A 20,595-nucleotide genomic window follows, 5' to 3' on the forward strand; every position below is an offset into this window, starting at 1 on the left:
CTCAATACAATGAGGGTACCAATCTAACCCTAACCTCACAAATACGAGTACAGAAAAGTATTTTTGAAAGGCAAGAGAGATGATGAAGAATAGTCCTGTTTCAGGTTGAGCTCTGATGAAAGATTCTCCTGCAGCCAAATTCTTCCCTTCCATGGTTTGGATGAAGTTAAGGACAGTCCTTCAGGAAGAGATGAGGACCAAAGAGGAACATCACCAAGTCAACTCAGCAAGCCTTCATGAAGTGCCTACTGTGTGCTAGATATTATATTAATTGCTGGGGCTCCAAAGAAAGGCAAGAATAGCCCCTGCCTTCAAGGGGAAAACAATGGGGAAGACAATGTGCAAACTGCATATAAATGATAGATAAACTGGAGATGACCCATAGAGGGGAGGGGATTGGGGACATGATTGTTGCCTCAAAGACTTCCATGTGAAAGACAAGCAGGGCCTGCCTTCATTCTGAGGATCTTCTCTGCTCTATAAGATGTCTGGAAATGGAATGGAGAGCAAGTAATGAGCTCCTTGTCATCAAATGAAATGACAGAGCCCGGCCCATCCTAGTTTTCAATGACTGGTGCCCTTGTCAGGGATGTTGAGCCCTAGTGCGCCTGTGGGATGGAAAGGCAGAAGTAGATGGTGAAATGACTGACCACCAAGATCTCTGCCACCCTGGAGGAAGACTCTCCTCTTTCCTTGGAGGTAACCCCATTCTCTCATGACCCTTCCTTGCCGGACTAAGCGACCTGCCTGCATATTGGGATCCAGGCACTTGAGCACACTTCCCCTGTCTCCTCTCCACCCCTCCTCTCCTCAGTGGCCTCATTCGTGGCCTCTTATCATCAGAGAGTGTTCATTAAGCACCCCAGCCACACTTTGGCCCTCTGCCAGTCGAGCTAACGGCTTGCCCTTGCCCCCACACTCGGCAAGCTCGTGGTCTGTCCCTCCTGCCCACGACTCCGGACCCAGCTGTGGCTGCTTCGGGGTAGAGGCCGAAGGACCAGCAAAGGCCTAAGCAGCGGACATTAAAATGCATTTGAGTTCACCCAGGACAATAAAGCAAATAAGAGAAGCTTTAAGTCACTAATAAAAATCAAATGTAGGCCGTTTGCAGGAGTGATCAGCGCCGAGCCTTGCTGTTCTCTTGTTAAGGGGCTGCAGCCATAAATAACTTCCCTGTGGAAAGCAAAGGAGAGGGGGAGTGAGGGAGAGGCAACGTAACAACACCAAATTTTTCATTTTTCTCCATAAATCACTTCAGCGTGCGATAATATTTGTTTTTTCTAATGAGTCTCTGGCGATCCATTCCAGGAGCTAACATCAGGGCCTGTCAGGGGGTGATGTGTGGTACAGTTCAACACTTTACAAAAACTGCCTGCTACACAGATTTTTTTCTTCTCTTCTTTACGCTAAGGATTCATGGAGCCCATTTTTTTTCTGTCCCCAGGACTTGTGGAGTCTCGCTTGCCGAATCCTTGGTCTTGGGTCTCAACTATGTGGCTCACTCCTCTAGGCCACCTCCTCTAATGGCTGATGGAGCCCCAGGCCATCGCCACTATCCAGATGAGCATCTCTCTATCGGATCTCAAGTGGGGACCAATAGGGAAAAGGGTCTTCCTGGAGTGTTCCATTCCCTATGGGGACTCCTACCTCTGGCCTTTGCTGCCACATGTCCAGCAGGGCCAGGTGTTTCTACCACTTCTACTGCTCCTGCCATCTTGCTGCCTTCCAATTCAACCTCATCTCCCTCTCTCTAGTCTTGACCTTAGTCTAGACCTAGACGTTGCCTTCACATACAGTTCTTGTTTCCTCAGCCCAATGTAGCTTGAACCTTGTCTCTTCCCTTGCATGGCACGGAACTGGCTCCCACTACCTTATGGACAAAATTTTCATTTCTTTCTTCCAAGGTGAGGCAGCTATGACAGCACTGGTTTCCTCCTGCCATGCCAAGCCCTCAGATCAGGATCACCTTTACCCCATCTGCTTGTTTTCCAAGCCTCTTCTAGCAGTTCATCAAACTCTCTTCCTTCCTCTACCCAAGTAGGCCCTTTCACCCTGGCCTTTTCCTGCCTTCTGCACTAATTACTCTGAAGAGAAGTAGGGCATCATTTTCTTACTTAGCATGGGTACCCCAGGCACAATTCCCTTTCATTCTCCAGTCCATTTTTTTTTCTGCAAAAAGGGAGGTGGGGCACAAATATCAGCTTCTAGGATCATTGTGACTGTGGTTGCTGCTGTGGCAATCTTTGGCTCTGTTTACTTTGCATCTGTGATGGAGCAGGATTCACTATTCATTTGTTTCAGAGTCTGTGGTATACTCATCTGCATCAGATACATGTCTTAGCTCATGGTGGGGGTGGGGGGTAGGAGACCCCTACATTTAGTGCTTAGACTAGCACTGTGCCAGCTAAAGGAAACTGACTGATCCTGGGCAAAGCCATTGTCCACCATGAGTCAAAGTGGGCAAGAAACAAACACTCAGACACTTGACAGGATGATTGGATGACTGAACACCTGGCCCCAAGCACTGTCCAACCCAATCAAATACCATATGTATTTTAATCAGACTTCCATTTTCTAATTAGCCAGCAGGACATTTGTTAGCTTTGGGAAGGAGAGCCTAGGTTCCATTCCATGGAAATCAGAGAACTTTTCATGGAGAAGGAAGGTTCAATGGGGGTTTCAAATGGGTCATGAACACATCAGTTTGACTGTGGGAAGTGACTTGGCATATACCTACGCCTCTGGTCATAGGAATGCAGATTTAGAGCTGCAAGGGATCTCACTCCTTCCTTCTCTAAATTGGTCCTGAACTGAAGTTCAGATATGTTAATGGACTTACCCAGGATCATACAACTGACCAATAGCAAAGGTGGAACCTGGTACCCAGGTCTCCTGACTCCAAGTCAATGGAACCATTCAATTCCACGCTCATTTCAGTTAGTCAGATGTAAACTATGGGCCAAGGTCTATGTTAAGCATTGAGGATACAAAAAGGCAAAAGACAGTCCCCTGCTCTCAAGGAGCTGACAATTTGATGGGATTTATTTATTATTTATCATGATCAAATAGGATTCAATTCTTTTTTTTTTTTTTAGGTTTTTGCAAGGCAATAAGTGGTTTGCCCAAGGTCACACAACTAGGTAATTATTAAGTGTCTGAGGCTGGATTTGAACTCAGTTACTCCTAACTCCAGGGCCAGTGCTCTATCTACTGCAACACCTAACCGCCCCCTAATAGGATTCAATTATTAAACACCTAAACTTAAGGTCTAGGTATATGAAAACAAAGACAAAAAGACATGATTGTGTTCTCATGCAGGCAGGTAAGTAAGTCCCTGGTGATTTCGAGAGGGAAGGGAAGAGCCCAAAGCTAGATGTCTATGAGTGGGGGTGGAATTGAAGGCTGAGTGGTTAGATTAGCTGATTCCCAAGGTCCATTGCAAGTCAGGGAAAGAAAAGCAGGTAGCAGGTAGTTGAAAAGAAAGGTTTACCCAGGGATGGAGATATGGGGCAGAGAATGGATGAGAGGGACATGCAAAATTGTGTGGGACATTCCCATCAGGTTGCAGTCCAACCTGACTGGGAACAAACTTTGAGGAGGAGGGTGGAAGGTTCCCCACCCAAGCCCAAGTAGCAAGCCTCCACTGCTCAGATCAGGGAGATCCACTGGTGGCCCTATTCTCCTCTCTATTTTTTCTTTAGCATCTATCCCTAAAGCTTGGGTTAAGAGGCTTCTGGGGTCTGTTGGGAAACCAGGCAGGTCAGGGGAAATCCCCAGTCTTCTACCAATTTAACCACAATCTCCTTTGAGATGTTGCCTGAGTACGGTGCACTTTGGTGAATTTATAGCTAACTAAACAACCAGGCCCAAGGGGGCTCTGATTAGGATGTCAGCCTGTAGGAGGCTCTCCAGTGACCTCAGAGCTGGATTCTTAGTCTTATTCTGCTCAGAATATTGATCAACCTAGAGAGAATACAGTGAAGAGAGAGGGGGTTCTTGGAAATGTCAGCCCTACTCTTGAGGAGGGGAAATTGTATTTCCTTGAACATTTCTCTGATTTTGGTAGGGGGCATAGTGGTGACATCGTAGTCACTAAGTCAGTCTATGTTCACTTCTGGGCAAGTCTTTTCCTCCTCCTGGGCTTCCATTTCCTTATAGATAAAGTGAGATGATTGGAATTATTGGTCCCTAAGAGCTCTTCTTGATGTACTAATTTCTAAGTCTATGATGCTATTATCTCATGGAAACTTATTGGCAGAATGGACTTCTTGGGCCCAGATGAGGCTGGTCATTCTTGATAAACTGAGGGTGAAGTGTGGATTTTAAAATACACTCATAGCCAAAGCCAGCTGAGTCTCTTGGGTAGAAGGGGAAGGGAAGCCCTTTCATGTCTTCTCTCCCCTCAGTGAGAAAGGAGGGAAGTAACGTGTAGCTGGTGGGTTGCTGTTTGTAGAAGAGGTAAAGGGGTGAGCCAAGGAGTTAAGGGTTAGGTTTGAATGCCCTATAGGGCCAGAGGTTAGGAAGGATGTGGGGGAAACACTGAGAAATCTAGTTTATAGCCAATTTAGAAAGAAAAAGCTTGTGTCCTGGACAGGAATCTTACTGATTCTATGATTCCCGGCACTAATCTTATTTTCAGCAAAAGAAATAAGATGACAAGATGTGAGGGATAGTAGATATAGGGAGAGAGAGGAGCTAGACCAGAGGCTGCTAGGAGGAGGAACCTAGGACCACAGTAGAAAGAGCATTGCTTCAAAAGACATAAAGCTGAAAAGGGGAAGAAGGTCCTGGATGCTTTTCCCTCTTTAGTACCCATTGAGATGGGATCTGTGTCTCCAGATCCGTGTTCTGTGGAGACCCCACAGAACCAGTGGGATGACTGTCCTGGATGTAGCCTCACAAATATTTAGTTCACAATTAGTGGGTGGAACCAAGTTAGAAAGACAGCTAATAAATTGGATCCTGTGATGGGTCATGACGGATTGAAACAAACAAGAAAAGGTCTAACAGGAATATGTATAAAGTTCTGGATCTGAGTTCCCCAAATAAGCTGAATTAAGTACAAGATGGTAGGGACAGAACCTGGTCCCTACTGGAGGAACACCTCAGCATTCTAATGGATGGCACACTTAGTATGAGATAAGGACAAGGTAGCCCCAAATATCACTGTGTTCTTGGGTTACATGACAGAGCAAGCATAGGGGATGGGTTGTCTCTGTCCTGGCACTCCACCAAGCAGGCCTGGAAGCAGATCAATTTTCTTGCCTTTCATTATTAGCGAGATGTTGACAAGAATGTCTATAGAGGGATGACCAGGATGTTAAGACATAACACATGAGGATTGGGGTGGGTCTGGAGAGAGAGGTGCATCAGGAATGAAATGAAAATGCCTGAAGCCCCTTTGTGAAATGGTGGTCTTTCCTAAGGATGGAAGCAATTCCAACATGGGACCATAGGCTGAGAAGTGAATGGCTGAGAAGACTATGTGGGAATTGCTGGGAAGTAGTGGAATGAGCTGCTTTATGGGGTAATGAGCTCCCCATTACAAGCAATATTCAGGAAAAGATCTGATGACCTCTTGTCAGGAGATCTGTAGAGAAGATTCCTACAAGGGGAAGAAGGCAGGATGAGGTGATCCCTAAGATTCCATGATTCACTAATTAGAAGATTGTCTTATCCAGTCTGGCACATAGTAGGCGGTGGCAAGGCAATGGGGTCAAGTGACTTATCCATGGTCACACAGGTAATTATTAAAGGTCTGAGACTGGATTTGAACTCAGGTCCTCCTGATTCCAGGGCTGATGCTCTATCCACATAATAGTTCTTAATAAATGTTTGCTGGCTGACTGAGACCAACCCAAGAGAGTGAACCATCTAGGAATGAGCAGTCCAGGCACTTGAGGATTTTGTTTCTGCATGGATAATTTGAAGGACCTTGGGCCGTTCACCTGATGAAAACTCCTCACTTGCAGACATCTGATGGGTGCCTAACCTTCCTTGAATTCAGGGTCATCTCCAGCCATCCTGATCATATCTGGCCGCTGGGCCCAGACAACTGGAGGAGAAAGTGAGGCTGGTGACTTGTACAGCCCCCTCACTCAAATCCAATTCACCTGCTTGTCCCTGCTGACCTTTGCAAAATGAAGGACAAACATCACCCAATACTCAACCCTCTCAGTTCTCAGATCAGAGGGATACACCATTGCCACTCTGTGGGAAGATGAGATTGTTGGTCACCTGGCTCATGCACCCTCCATTTCCCAGCACTTGATGTCTTCAGAGAGTGAAATCTGTTATTAGAGTTGGAAACCTCAGAGAGATAGGCAAGACTTGGGATCTCCAGCACATTCATATTCTATTACTAATGAGGAGGAGGAGGTGGTGGCTTGGAGAAGACTGCCATGTTCTGGGAGTTTGGTCCAGAATCCCACCATAGTCCTACTCAGCATCCAACCAGCTCCTGGGGGGACTGGACGGTGTCCACCACTCCAACCAGCACCCTAGATCTTAGGGGCCCAACTGGAAGAAGAGGAGCGAGAGCCGCCCAAGGCCAGCGCAGTCCGATTTCGGGCCCTGAGGTCCAGGAGTGTGTGTGTTTGCACACCCCCTTGGGTTAGGCCCCACATGCGTGAGCTCGAGCCAGGGAGGGAGGGAGGGAGGACTGGGGTGGGGGGGACACACTCAGAGACAGAGAAGGCGAGAGAGGGAGCGAGATAAACACGGTCATGGGCCGTTTCCATCATCTACTCACAAGAGCATAATAAACCCCTTGTAATATACTAGAACTTGTGTGGTCCCAGGGCCTCATTTGCATACTAATTACTGATCAGGGTGGGGGAGGCAAGGCGGGCTGCGGCGGGCGGGGGGCTCTCGCTGTTTGCTGGGCCATTTTGTAGCATGCTAACAAGCTAATCCCGCGTGCAGTTAGCTCCTGATATATAACTGCTCATTAGTATTATAATAAAGTACATGAAACCGCCATAAAACGTTATATACTGCACAAGTGTTGTTTTCTTGCCAATTATCTGGAGGCGGATTTATCACCGCAGTTGCTTCGAATTCCCCTCGGTGAGGTTTGGGCCGAATAAAGAAAGGTGTCGGTGGGGGGGTGGGGAGAGGCGGAGGGGGGCTCCTTTCGAGGGGCAGACCATGTGTTTCCTTAAGTAGCACTTACCGAAGCGCCATTTCACGAGAGGCCGCCGTGAAGGAGGAGGAAGAGGCCCAGCCCATCCTCAGGCTGCACAGGCCGCTCTGGCTCCTTCGGGAGAAGCTGGGGAGCTGACTCGGCCCGGCCTAGCCTGGCCATGCACCTGCCTGGAGACCTCCAGCCTAGTGCCCACCTGGCTATCAACTGAGCAACGGGCCCCCCATCGCCAGAAGTGAGGCTCCTTGGGAGGCTTGGCAGTCTTGCCTAGAAGGGGCCATGTGTTGCTACAAACTTCTCCCAGGGACCTCTCCAGTTCTGACACAGCCTCGGCAATCTTTCCCTAGCCACTTCCATCCAGGAAGAGCTCCAGGAGAGGGCCAGTCTTTGTTCTCTGTGGGTCCAAAGAAAAGGGCTAATGATGGGGTGGCTGCTCCTCAGCTGCAACTGGGAACCATGGGTTTAGAAAGCTTCTCTGGGTGTCTGAGCTTGGTTCTGACTTTGTTCATCTTCCCTTCCCTGCAAAGATTCCCATGGCCCTCCAGTATTTCCAGTATACGATATGGTTCTTGCTTCATGGAACTCTCGGCACAGTGAAAGCCCTTTGGCTGAATGCAAACCAAAGCTCAGAGTTGGCCTCTGGGTCAACCTAGACCTGAACAAGAATCCTTTCTAGTCCAAATTCACAAGTGGGCACTGGGCCTCAAGGGAAGAGGAGCCCATCAGCTCCAAGCCCACTCATCTTTCCAGGACCAAACAGAGTCTTAACTGTTTTCCCTGTAATAGTTCTTAATATTCATGGAGGTAGTACTTGATGGAGAGACTAGAATCCACTAATAATCAGGGAGATTTGAGTTCAAATCCTAACTTCGCTACTCACTAGTTGTGAAACCACTCTATGATTGAATCTCAAAATCTGGTTTTTCACCTGGAAAAGATGTAGGGATTATAACACTTTTCATCATTGTTGTGTGGCTTCAGTGAAACCATCTATGGGACCTGCTTTGCAAACTTGAAAGCCTTAAAAAGATGTCCGATATTATTATGTTCCCTGGTCTTCTCTTCTCCTGGTTAACCTTCCCTCAGCTCCTTTAAGCAATTCTAATAGGGCATGGCCTTAGATTATCCCAATTTCCTGCTCTCCCTTCTCTGGATGTTTCCTGGGTTATTAAGGTCCTTCCCCAAGGTATCTGGTGATGCAGTGAATAGAGAATTGAGACTGTAGTCAAAGAGAGCTGAGTTCAAATCCAAACTTAGACACTTACTAGTTGTGTGACTCTGGATGAGTCAGTTAACTTCTACCTGTCTCGGTTTCTTCAGCTGTAAAATGGGGCTAATAATAGCTCCTACCTTGATGAGGATCAAATGAAATATTTGTGCTTTGCCCAGGGTTTAGTCCACAGTAGATTCTTTTTTTTTTTGCAAGGCAATAAAAATGGGTTGTGACTTGCCCAAGGTCGCACAGCTAGATAATTGTTGGAGGTTGAATTTGAACTCATGTCCTTCTGACTCCAGGGCCAGTGCTCGCTCCATTGTGCCACCTAACTGCCCCCACAGTAGATTCTCTTTTTTAAATTGTATTTTTATTTAAGGCAATGGGGTTAAGTGACTTGCCCAAGGTCACACAGCTAGGCAATTATTAAGTTTCTGAGGCTGGATTTGAACTCATGTCCTCCTGACTCCAGGGCTGGTGCTCTATCCATTGTGGCACCTTGCTGCCCCCCACGAGGAGATTCTTAATAAAAGCTTATTTCTTTCTCTTTCCCTTCCTAGAACAGAACTCAACCCTTTAGGTGAGGTCTGACTCAGGTAGTAGAGAGGGAAAGGAGAGATAGGAAACAGTATGAAGGGGTTATTCCAATAGTCCAGGTGGGTGAATATCATATCATGTTACATCAAACAATAAATACAGTATAATAAATATAATATCTAAATATTGTAATTGTAATATAAATAGAATTGTATTATATAAGAATATATAATATAAAAATATGCCAATAACTTAGAGGAGAGTCAGCAGTGGGAACAGAAAGGAGGAAATAGAGCCCAGAGAGATTCTGAGGTAGAATAGCTAGGGCTTGGTAAGCACTTATTAAGCACCATCTGAGTAGCTGGAATATAGAGAGAGGTTAAGTAAACATCCCTGGATTCCATAGTGATATCAACCCAAGAAGAGCCAGAAGCTTTTAAAGATGAAATTCTGACACTAAGAGACAAAGAGACACAAGGAGAAACAATTATGATGAGGAATCGGTCAATTAATCAACAAGTCATTTATTAAATGCATTCTATTTGCTGAGCACTACGTTAGGCCTAAGAACACAAATATAAAGAATAAACCGATCTCTACTTTCAAGGAGTTGTCGAAAGTGACTAATGTGGATACATGGGGAACTCATCAACCGCCTTAGATTTTTCAAATGACCTGAACAAAAGAAGGAAGCCAGAGAAGTGATGGAAGATGAATATTAAAGTGTGGCGCAGTGCTGGAAGAGTGTTAATGTTCAGAATGAGCTGAGGCTGACAAAGAGAAGAGCCACAAAAAGGAATTTTAAAAAATTATACTGGGAAGAAGAGGCTCTGGAGATGAGAAAAATGTTGCTCAGGGGTGGCTAGGATTAGGGCTAGAACAACATACAGCGGAGAGAAAGTGGAACTGTCCGCTCATATTTTGCTTCTATTTTCCTCTAGAAGGGAGTATGATTCTAGACTAGAGTTCAGAACAAAATGGCAGAGAGCTGAAACCTTTGATAATTAGGGAGCTATTATGATGATGTTTGTCCTTCATTCTCAAAGATCATGGCATCAGGGGAAGTAGATGCCATGACAAGCACACGAATTGGATTTGAATGAGGGGGGGGTGCTGTGCTGCATCACTAGCCTCACTTTCTCTTCCAGTGGCCAGATATGGTTCAGGATGGCTGGAGATGGTCCTGGATATGAGGCAATCAGGGTTAAGAGACTTGCCCAAGGTCACACAGCTAGTAAGTGCCCATGTCTGAGGCTGGATTTGAACACCTGTCCTCCTGACTCCAAGGCCAGTGCTCTCTCCACTGTGCCACCTAGCTGCCCAGGGAGCTATTAAGGCAGTACTTATCTGCTCTGGCTAAGTAAAATTCTTCCCTCACAAGCCTTTCCTGATCCCTCCTTCTTCTCCTCTCCCACCTCCAGTTATTCAAATTCTCTCTTGTAATGACAGCGTACATATTTACTTATGCACATGTTAGAGCTGCTCCCCACCCCCCAGTAATGTGTAAGCTCCTTGAGGACAGGGACTTTACTTTTCTTATCATTGCATCTCCATTGCTTAGCACAATACTTTGCAAATTCAGGATGTTCAATAAATATTGTTGGAACAGGAGTAAATTGAACTGAGTTCAAGTCACCTGACCAGATGTAATACATTATCTGGGACTGAGAGAATGGACAAATGTGACCGCTAGCCACTATCTGAATAAAGGTTAAGTGATTTAGACCTGAAGGAACAAATACTGAAATTTTCGAAATAAAATGGGAAATGGGTGCAAAGTGCAAACTATAGGCTCTTGAGAATGACTTTGGTTCTTAGGCAGTTGCATTATGAAAGGAATGAGTGAAAAGGAACCAATCCTTCAGCTACTGAGCATTAATTAAGCATCTTCTCGGTCTCGGGCATCACTGTGGAAGATCCAAAAAAAGACAAAAGACAGTCTCTGCTTAAAGAGGAAGACAACACACAAGCTACTATGTGCCAACAAGATATATATGGGATTAATCGGGAATAGTCTCAGAGGGAGGCACTAAGATCGAGTAGGACTGGAAAAGGAATCTTACAAAGATGGGGGTGGAGGGTACCTGAAGGAAACCAAGGAATCCAGGAGACAGATGAGGAGGGTGGATATGCCAGGAATCTGAAAATTCTAGGCCTAGGTGATGTAGTATATTGTTCAAGGAACAGAAGAGAGGCCATTAGCACTAGATCCCAGAGGTATAAAGTGTAAGAAACTGGAAAGATTTATGGGTTTCTGGAGTCTGAATTTGAAGAACTTTAAAAGTCAAAAGAAAATATTTTTCACTTGATCTTGGAGGGAATCGGGAGCCAGTGGGGTGACCTAGCTAGACTTGTGCTTTAGGAAGATCATGTTGATGAGCATGGGACCACTGGCCTTGGAGTCAGGAGGACAGGAGTTCAAATCCAGTCCCAGACATTTACTAGCTGTGACCTTGGGCAAGTCACTTAATCCTAATTGCCCTGCATCCAGAGTCTTTTCCAATTGACCTGATTCCTATCTGGCCACTGGACCCAGATGGCTCCGCAGGAGAAAATGAGGCTGATGACTTAGCACAGCGCCCCCTCTCTCAAGTCCAATTCATGTTCTTGTCATGGCATCACCTTCCTGATGTCACAGTCTTTTCTGAGAATGAAGGACAGGGGCAGCTAGGTGGTGCAGTGGCTAGAGCACCAGCCCTGGAGTCAGGAGTACCTGGGTTCAAATTTGGACTCAGACACCTACTAATTACCTAGCTGTGTGGCCTTGGGCAAGTCATTTAATTCCATTGCCTCAAAAAAAGAAATAAATGGCTTGGGGTAGTAGAGAGGGAAAGGAGAGATAGGAAACCTTATGAAGGGGTTATTCCATTAGTCCAGGTGGGTGAATAAAAGAGAGAGAGAGAATGAAGGAAAACCATTATTTGAATGAACTGGAGTGGGGAGAAATTTGAGGTAGGCAGCCCCATCAGAAGTAGGAGCAATGGTCCAGACGTGAAGGAATCACAAAGAGCTTCACTGAAGACCACATAGTGCCAATCTAATCTCATTTCTTTTTTTCTTTTTGACAAGGTTGCTAATCTGTAGATCAGGGAAACAGTATGAATGTGGTAGTGGATTGGACACTGGACCTGGAGGAAGGAAAATATAAAGTTCAAATTCTGCCTCAGATGTGGGCCACTTCACCTCTGACTGCCTCAGTTCCTTCATCTGTAAAAAACAGGGATACTAGTAGCCCCTCCCTCCCGGTGTTGCTGTGAGGATCAAATTTTTTTTCATCTTAAAGCACTATATAAATGATAGCTATTATTATGTTATTCTTATGGACAAGGGAGAAAAATGTGGGCTAGATGATAGTGTAGTTATTTGATTTCAGAACTGGTTGAATGGGAAGATTAAAAGGGGCGTTATTAATGGTTTAATGTCAAATGGAAAGAGGTCTCTGAGGGGGTGCTTGGCCCCAAGCCATTTAACATTTTAATCAATGATATAGAAAAAGGCATAGATCAATCACTCAATCAATCAACCAGCCTACTATGTGCCAAAGCCTGCCTTAAGTTCTGGGAATAAAAAGACAAATAGAAAATCATCCCTAGCTCAAAAGAGCTTGTTCCAAAGGTAAGTCAGGCAGATCAGTCAACAAATATTTATTATGGCAGGCCTTACAGGATGTTGGGTATTTTTCTTCTAAGGGGGGTGGGAGGGGATCCAAAGAAAGGTCAAATTGTGGACCCTGCCCTTGGGGAGCTAACATGCAAATCTTTAGGAACATGCAAGATGCATACAGAATAAGTTGAAGGGAATTTCAGAGGGTATGAGGTAGCAAGGGGAGTTAAGGACAGGCATTGGGAAAAGACTCAAGCAGAAGCAAGAATTAGAACTAAGTCTTGAAAACCACCAGGGAGGTTCCATTCTCTTGATAGCTGACTCCCTGCCAGAATCACTATTTCAGAACGGGACTCTGCTCTGCTTCATCTCTCCCATGCTTGGACTTACTTTTTGGACCTCTTCTCTCTCTTTCATCTCCTCTTTACCAACCATCATCTCATCCTGAAATTACCTCCCCCTCAAGGACCCCTCTCTTCCTCCTCCTTGATTCCCTCACCAAAGTCATTATTTCATGAGGGCCTGAACTAAGGAACTATGTAAGTGGAGAGAATTGCAGTATCTATCTGAGAGATGTTGTGAGGTTGGAAACAAGATAAGGGGGGAAAGTAGGTGGTGCAGTGGATAAAACACTGTCCCTGGAGTCAGGAAGACCTGAGTTCAAATCCAGCCTCAGATACTTACTAGCTGTGTGACCTTGGGCAAGTCACTTAAGCTCAATTGCCAATAATAAAAATAATAATAAAGAATTAAGATATGGCAACTAATTGATTATGTAGGATGGTTAGAGTGAGGAATCTTGAATGACACAGATTTCGATCCTGGGTAATTGGAAGGAGGGTGGCGCTCTTGTCAGAAATAAGGATGTTTCTATCTGATTTCATCTGAAACCTTCCCTATTTGTCTTCTCCCCATTAGAATGAAAGAAGGTACTGTCTTACTGGTCTTAGAATTTGGCATGGGACTTTGATACACAGTGAGCATAGAAATTATTTTTTATTAAGTCATTCAAGTTTAGAAGATGGTTAATTTGGTGGAAAAGATTAATTCTGTTTGGGACATTTTGACTTTGAGGTTTTTATGGAATAGCTAGTTTAAAAAATATGTAATGGGTAGCTGGTATTGCAGATTTGATCTCAGGAGAGAGACTATGGCTAAATATATAGATCTTGGACTTATCTGATGGAAATGACAATTGAACCCAAGAGAGCTGATGAGATCACCACATGAGAGAGTGTACAGAGAAAAGAGAAAGCTCAGGCTAGAGTTTAGGATTACATTCAGCATGTAGAGGAGTGGCATGGCAGTCAAACTAGCATTTATTATTATTATTATTAATTATGTACCTGTTCCTCCACTATATGGTGAAAGATACAGGGAAAGGCAAGAACAGCCCTTACCCCCAAGAAGTTCCATTCCATTAGAGGGGATTATATATACATATAAATAATTTGGCACATCCGAGAGATAGAGTCAATAGAAGACAATCTGAAAGGGGAAGGCACTAGCAACGGTGGAGCACTTCCTGAAGAAGATGGGATTTGAGATGAGTCTTAAAAGAAGTCAGGGAAAAGAAAAGGTGGAAGTCAGAAGGGAGAGAATTCCCGGTGTGGGGGAATGACAAGTACAAAGTAAAGGAGACTGAGAATGAACAGTTGTACAAAGAGGAGGGAATCGAAGAGAGAACTGGGTCATGAAAACCCAGAATCCAAGAAGAGATGGGAGTGAGTTATGTCAGATGCTATCAAGAGGTCAAGAAGGCTGAGGACTGAGGAAAGGTCATCAGATGCAGCAATTTGAGATCACCAGTGACTTTGCAGTAAGCAGTTTCAGTGGAGGGATGAGACTGTAATCCACACTGCAGAGGGTTTAGAAGAAAGGGATAGGAGAGGAAGTGTACAGACTACATACAGAGCTTTTTCAAGGAGTCAGTTGAGATCAGGAAGAGAACTATATCGTAATAGTAACTATTAAGGATGGTTGCATCTCATTAGAGTTTTTTAAGGATGCTAGAAATGTGAGTTCATTTGTAGGGAGTAGAGAGGGAACCAGTATTTGGGGAGGTAGCATTGAAGATTGTAGAGAAAGCAGGAAGGGCAGGTGGGGCAATCTGTTGGAAAAGACAGGAGGGACAGCACCTGGGATCCATATAGAGGTGTTGACTATGGTGAGGAAGGTAAAAGGAGGAGACAGTCAAGAATTACAAAAAAAAGACAATGAAATGAGAAGAGGAGAGAAGGGGAACTCAAAGGAAATAGCCCCATTTTCTAAGTGAATTATAAATTGAAGTCCTCTGCTAAGAAGGTGGTGATTGGGAGTCAGTATGGGAGTTCTGAGGAGACACATGAAGATTTGGAGCAATTGTTTTGGTAAATGTGATATAGAATCTATTAGGGAAAAGTAAAAGGATTGTCTTCCTTCAGTGAGGGCTCAGTGGTGGCTAGATAACATAAATTTGTAATGGATCCAGCCAATACGGTTGAATGATTTGCTCTAACTCTGTTTAGCAGCACATAAGTAGGAAAAAAGGAGACAGATGGTGGGAGTTACCCAGGGCTTGGTTGGGGCAAAGCATGGGTTTTGATAGGACAAGAGAGAAAAGGATTTGAGAATAAAGGTTAGCATAGAATTGAATGGGAAGAGAGCAGAGTGTGGTCCGTGCAGGTGGATGGCCTGAGAAGACAACTGAAGGATGGAGGAAGTAGAGGTTACAGAGAAGATGAAGACTCCTAAAGGAACATTTAAAGCTAGAAGGGATTATGAACAGATAAAGTTCTCCATTTTGGAAGTACGATATTTGTGGGTGATGTTCAAGAGGGTATTTCGGTATATAAATGAATTAGGGCATGTATGAGAAGGGAGTAGATTCAGGAACTGGAAGAGTAAGATATTTGGGGGAATTTCAAAATGTACAGACTCAACTCCCAAGAGAATGGAACCTCCCTGGTGGTTTTCAAGACTTAGTTCTAATTCTTCCTTCTGTTTGAGTCTTTTCCCAATTCCTGTCCTCAACTCCCCTTGCTACCTCATACCCTCTGAAATTCTTTTCAATTTATTCTGTATGCATCTTGCATGTTCCCAAAGATTTGAATGTTAGCTCCACAAAGGCAGGGTCCATAATTTGACCTTTCTTTGGATCCCCTCCCACCCCCCCCCCCCCTTAGAAGAAAAATGCCCAACATCCTGTGATTTTTCACAGTTCCTATGAAATCAGGAACTGGGTTAGGGATGGAATTGGGAGTTCTGCATTGAACTGAGTGAGAAAGGATGGAGCATGTCTTGGGGATGAGTAGATACTGGCTATTAGGAACTAGATTAGGTGATGAATTAGGTCAAGTGAATCTTAAAAGGGATGTCAGCTAGATGGTGAAATGGAGAGAGCACTGGTCTTGGAGTCAAGAGGACCTGAGCTCAAACTCAGCCTCAGACACTTGGTACTTGCTGGCTGTGTGACCCTGGGCAAGTCACTTAACCCTAATTGTCTTGCAAAGAAAAGGGAATCACTGACTGAGAGTGATACAGCAAAAGTCTTAAAGTGGTCCCCCAGGGAGTATTCTGACTCCCTTTCAGGGAACCAATGGGGCAGGGATTCCAGAGAACTTGTCACCTGAAAGCATGGTCAGGTCTTTGTGACTGACAGAAGATTGGAGGGGAAGAAGAGGAAGAGGTTGAAAAGAAAAGGAGGTTTGTTAGTTATGGAACAGGTGTTTCAGAGGGCACAGAAGGGAAGGAAAGATCTGGGTAGAACATGAGAGAAGCAGGGTTGATATGGATTGGAATGAGACTGGGAAAGAGCAGGAAGTTAGAGTCGGGGAAGGGATGGTTTACTTGGGCAGAAGGGAATTCAATATCACTGGAACTGGGGGGATTAGAGGAGGTGGGGCCCATGGAGTAATGACTCCAGGATGTAGGTGGGAACAATTGCATTCACAAAGATGGGTGGATAGAACATTCCAGGTCATAGCGGAGGTATCTTGTGTGTCTGTGGTTTGGGGAGGCTCTGTCTCTCAGTCTCTAACTCGATTTAGTCACATTTATCAGATTTGCTGGGAGGGATAGCTAACATGTCAGATGATACAGTCAGGATACGGGATACAAAAACATTTTGACAGACTAGAATGTTAGGCTGAATCTAAGAAGATGGCATCAATTAGGAATAAATGTAAAGACCGAGAATTACAGAATCACAGCATTTGCAGTCTCAGTGTTGGAAGGCTAAGCTTCTGTCTCAAAACTATTAATATGCTTCCTATAATACCCTTCCTCGGGATCAAAATGTCAATTTCATAAGCTTCCATTCTCTCTTTTCTCTGCTCTTCCTTTTCCCCTCCTATTGCTTGCCAGGTAATATATGGGACAAATACAAAGGGGTGTCTCCTAGTCTGAAGGAGTCCCTCTTTCCTAGGAGGATAAAGAATATTTGCAGATAAAGAAATACAGTCGGATTCATCACTAACAAATAGGGCAATCAGGAAAGGCCTCCTGAAAGAGGTGACTTTTGAGTTGTCTCAAAGAAAGGTAGGACCTCTAGCGGCTAAAGGTTAGGAGGGGTACATGGGATACAGCCTGAATAAAAGCCCAGTGGCTGGAAATGGGAGGTCTTATGTGGGGAACAGCAGCAAGCAGATCAGAATATAGAGTGCATATGGAGGAGTTCTGGAAAGGCTGGCTGGAGCCAGACCATGGAAGACTGGAGATAGCAATCAGGGGAGCTTTGCCATTTATTCCAAGGACAATGGGGAATCAGCTTCCTCCTCTGTAAAATGGGGATGGTCATTTTCATAGTACCTACTATATATATAAATATACAGTAGGTACTATGAAAATGTATGTATATATATGTATATATATACATATATATAGTGGGGCTCTAGGGAGGGAACATCTATCCAAGTGCCCCAGAAATGAATGAGCTGGGGTTTTCTTCTGGGCTTCAAGTATCTGAAGGACTAGAAGGCTTTGGGCACCACACTAGCAGCCTCTGATCAAAGACTGGATTCTTACCCATCCCATGGGGACATTTGAAAGGCTGAACTTAGTCAAATACAGATAGAACTTGAGAATGCTAGGGTCTCTTGCATCTGTTAATGGAGGTTGATTGACTGATTGAAGAGAGACAGGACCTAGATTTCCCAAAGCAGAACTTATCTCTAAGAAGGCAGAGTTGTCTCCCTGTTGCACCAGATGCCATTTCTTGGGGAGACTGAATTCTGCAGCCTCTGAAGTCTTTTCCAGACCAGATTCTAGCCTGGATTCTGTGATGACCCCATCATTTGGTGCTGCTTTTTAGGGGATAGTTTAGACTGTGATTTTACTGGTATAAGGAATTCCTGGCTAGGAAAATATAGCTACAAATATAGACGATCTACTGTTTTGCCTAAGGAAGACAAATATGGCAGTAATTAGAATGGTGGTCTGTAGAACTACCATGAGGCTATTGCTACTCCAGGGCAAGGAATTTCGGTGAGGAGGGAAACACTTAATCATGATGGTGGCAAAGTTGTGCCACTGGAGGAACTACTTGATGAAAAGGGCAGGAGAAGGCATTGTGATAGGCACAAAGAGCCATCTAGTGTGATTTAAGACCTTTGGAGAATAGGAAAAAGGAGAGGAGAGAGAAAAGGAGAGGGAGAAGGGGAAGGGGAAGAAAAAGAGGAGGAAGAGAAAGAGAGAAGAGGAGAAGAAGAGGGTAAGGGAGCAGCTAAGTGTCGAAGTAGAACATCAGCCCTGGGGTCAGGAGGATCTGAATTCAAATCCTGACTCAGACACTTAATAATTGCCTAGTGGGCAGGTCATTTAGTCTCATTGACTTGCAGAAACCAAAAAAAGGGGGGGGAGGGTGAAAGAGAAGGAGAGAGGGAAGAAAGACAAAGAAAGGGAGGAGGAAGAGGAAGAAAGAGAGAGAAAGAGAAGGAAGGCAAGTTCTTAAGTTTAGAGAGTGTGATTTGCAAGTTCATATCTTGAAAATGGGATAGTCTTAAAGTCATAGGATTGAGATTTGGACCTGGAAGGGACATTGGGGGTTATCTAGACCAACTCTCCTTTTTACAAATTAAGAAATTGAGAACCAGAAAGAAGAAATTATTTGCTCAAGGTCACACATGTAGGGAGTAGATGAAGTCTTGGATGTGACACTATGGCTGAGATGAGACGCAGTTGACTGAGAAATTGTGTGTGGTGAAGATGTTTGGCAATTTATATGCTGACTGCCCCGAGAAAAGTGGGAGCAGAGGAGACAGAGAGGGAGCCACAAGGCTGGCATGTCGTTAGTAGGGGACAACAAAGATGGGAGGAAGAACACTAACAGTTTTCCATAGGAGGTGTGCTTGAGCTGATTCTGGGAGAGAACTAGGAATACCTACAAGCCTATGCTATCTTTCTCCCACCCCCTACCCACCCCAACTTCTTTTCAGGGTGGGAGGGAAAGATTTAGATTCAAGGGGAGACAACTTCATGGGACTATTATTGCCACAGAGAGAAAAATCAGACTAGATGGGGTGCTGTCTATTGTCTTGAATATCAGGAAGATCCAACTTTTCATTCTTGGTCCTCCACCCCTGCCCTATCCAATGAGTTCAGGTCCCTTCCCTGTTCCTTTGGACATCACCAGCAGTCAACTGGCCATTGAACTTCCTAAAATCCATAGTATCACAAAATATCACAAGACCAGAGGTGTTCCTTTCCCTTCGCGTAGAAGTTGCTGTTCTCATTCCATTTTCTGGGACTGCCAAACAACTCCATAGGATATACTATGTTATTCCCTTGTCTCCAGGGGAGTGGAATGGAAGGCTGGAGAGGAGACTGAAAGATGGAGATTATGCGGTCAGTTCTGTCTCCATCTCCAGCCCTGAGTCCTCCCTTTGACTCTCCAGAAGGGCCAGCCTTGTGATCACTCCATCTTTGGATTGAGAATTTCCTTTGCCTCTACTTCCTGGAAGAAAATGCCTGGTCTCTATCTGCCTGCCTCTAGGAGACTGCAAAGGTTGAAGCCTCCAGAAAGGCGCCTCCATTCCCAGGCCCTCTGCAGCTTTTCTAGAGACCCTCCTCTTCTAATCTCTTCCACCTTGAACAAGAGAAAAAAAAACCCACAGGAAGGATGAATTTGTAGCAGGGCTTCCCTGAAATTAGCTTCTTGCTTGCTATAATAGGCAGGTGTGGGGAGGGATGGCTGGGAGGAACAGAGGCACGTCTGCAGCCATTCCATTCAGCAACAAGTGTGAGGTTGGGGGAGCTGGGGTGGGTCCCCTCAGCCAAGACTCCCAGAAACCCAAGTTCAGCCTTCCTCCCCATCCCCAGCCCCTGCCCCCTCACAGCTGGCCCCGGGGCCATTGCCAACGCCTGGGGCCCAGAGGCCCCAGGGGGCAGCCCAAGCCCTGGCACCTGGCTCCGCTCCAAGAGGGGCAGGCTGGCAGGGGCTCAGGCTGCTGACCAGCAGGGGATCTCCTTGTTAGAACTCTTCCCCAAGAGATAAGTAGGCCACAGGAAAAAGATTGCTCCATCCTTTCAATAAAGATTGTTTTTTTTCTTTGCCAGACAGCTTGAGAAATGGTTGAAAAGCGCCTCACATTTCCAGTGAAGCCCACAGAGAAGAATTGGCTCGTTATCAGCCCTGGAAGGCTCCGATAGACGGCTGACATTTTTCCCCTTTTTTCCTTTTCTCTCCCTCTCCCTTTCTCTCTCTCTGTCTGGCTTTTCAGAAGCGGAAGAGAGAGTGAGTGTGCTTTCTAAGGGGCTCTCTGCATTTCAAAGGCTCCACGAGAGCTCTCTGCTCACCCCGATAAGCCTTGGGCTCTTAGCGTCTTAAAGATCTCTGACAAGCTATACATTACAGCGCTAATAATTTGCCAAATTTGCGCCCATAATATGATATCTGTAAAACGTCAAGGCCAGTAATGCGATTAGCGGCCTCAAATGAAATATCGAACATTCAGCGTTTAGGGCCTGGAGAGGGGGAGCAAGGAGAGGAAATCAATTTCAAAAGCAGGAGGGGAAAAGGCGATAAGCGCGTAATAAAAATAGAGGGAGACGGGGGCAGAGGGGAGGGGGACAGAGATGGGGGAGATAGAGAAAGGGGGAGAGACAGGAGGGAAGGAGAGGG

Source organism: Macrotis lagotis, chromosome 2 (assembly GCF_037893015.1).
Source record: "Macrotis lagotis isolate mMagLag1 chromosome 2, bilby.v1.9.chrom.fasta, whole genome shotgun sequence".
NCBI lineage: Eukaryota > Metazoa > Chordata > Mammalia > Peramelemorphia > Peramelidae > Macrotis > Macrotis lagotis.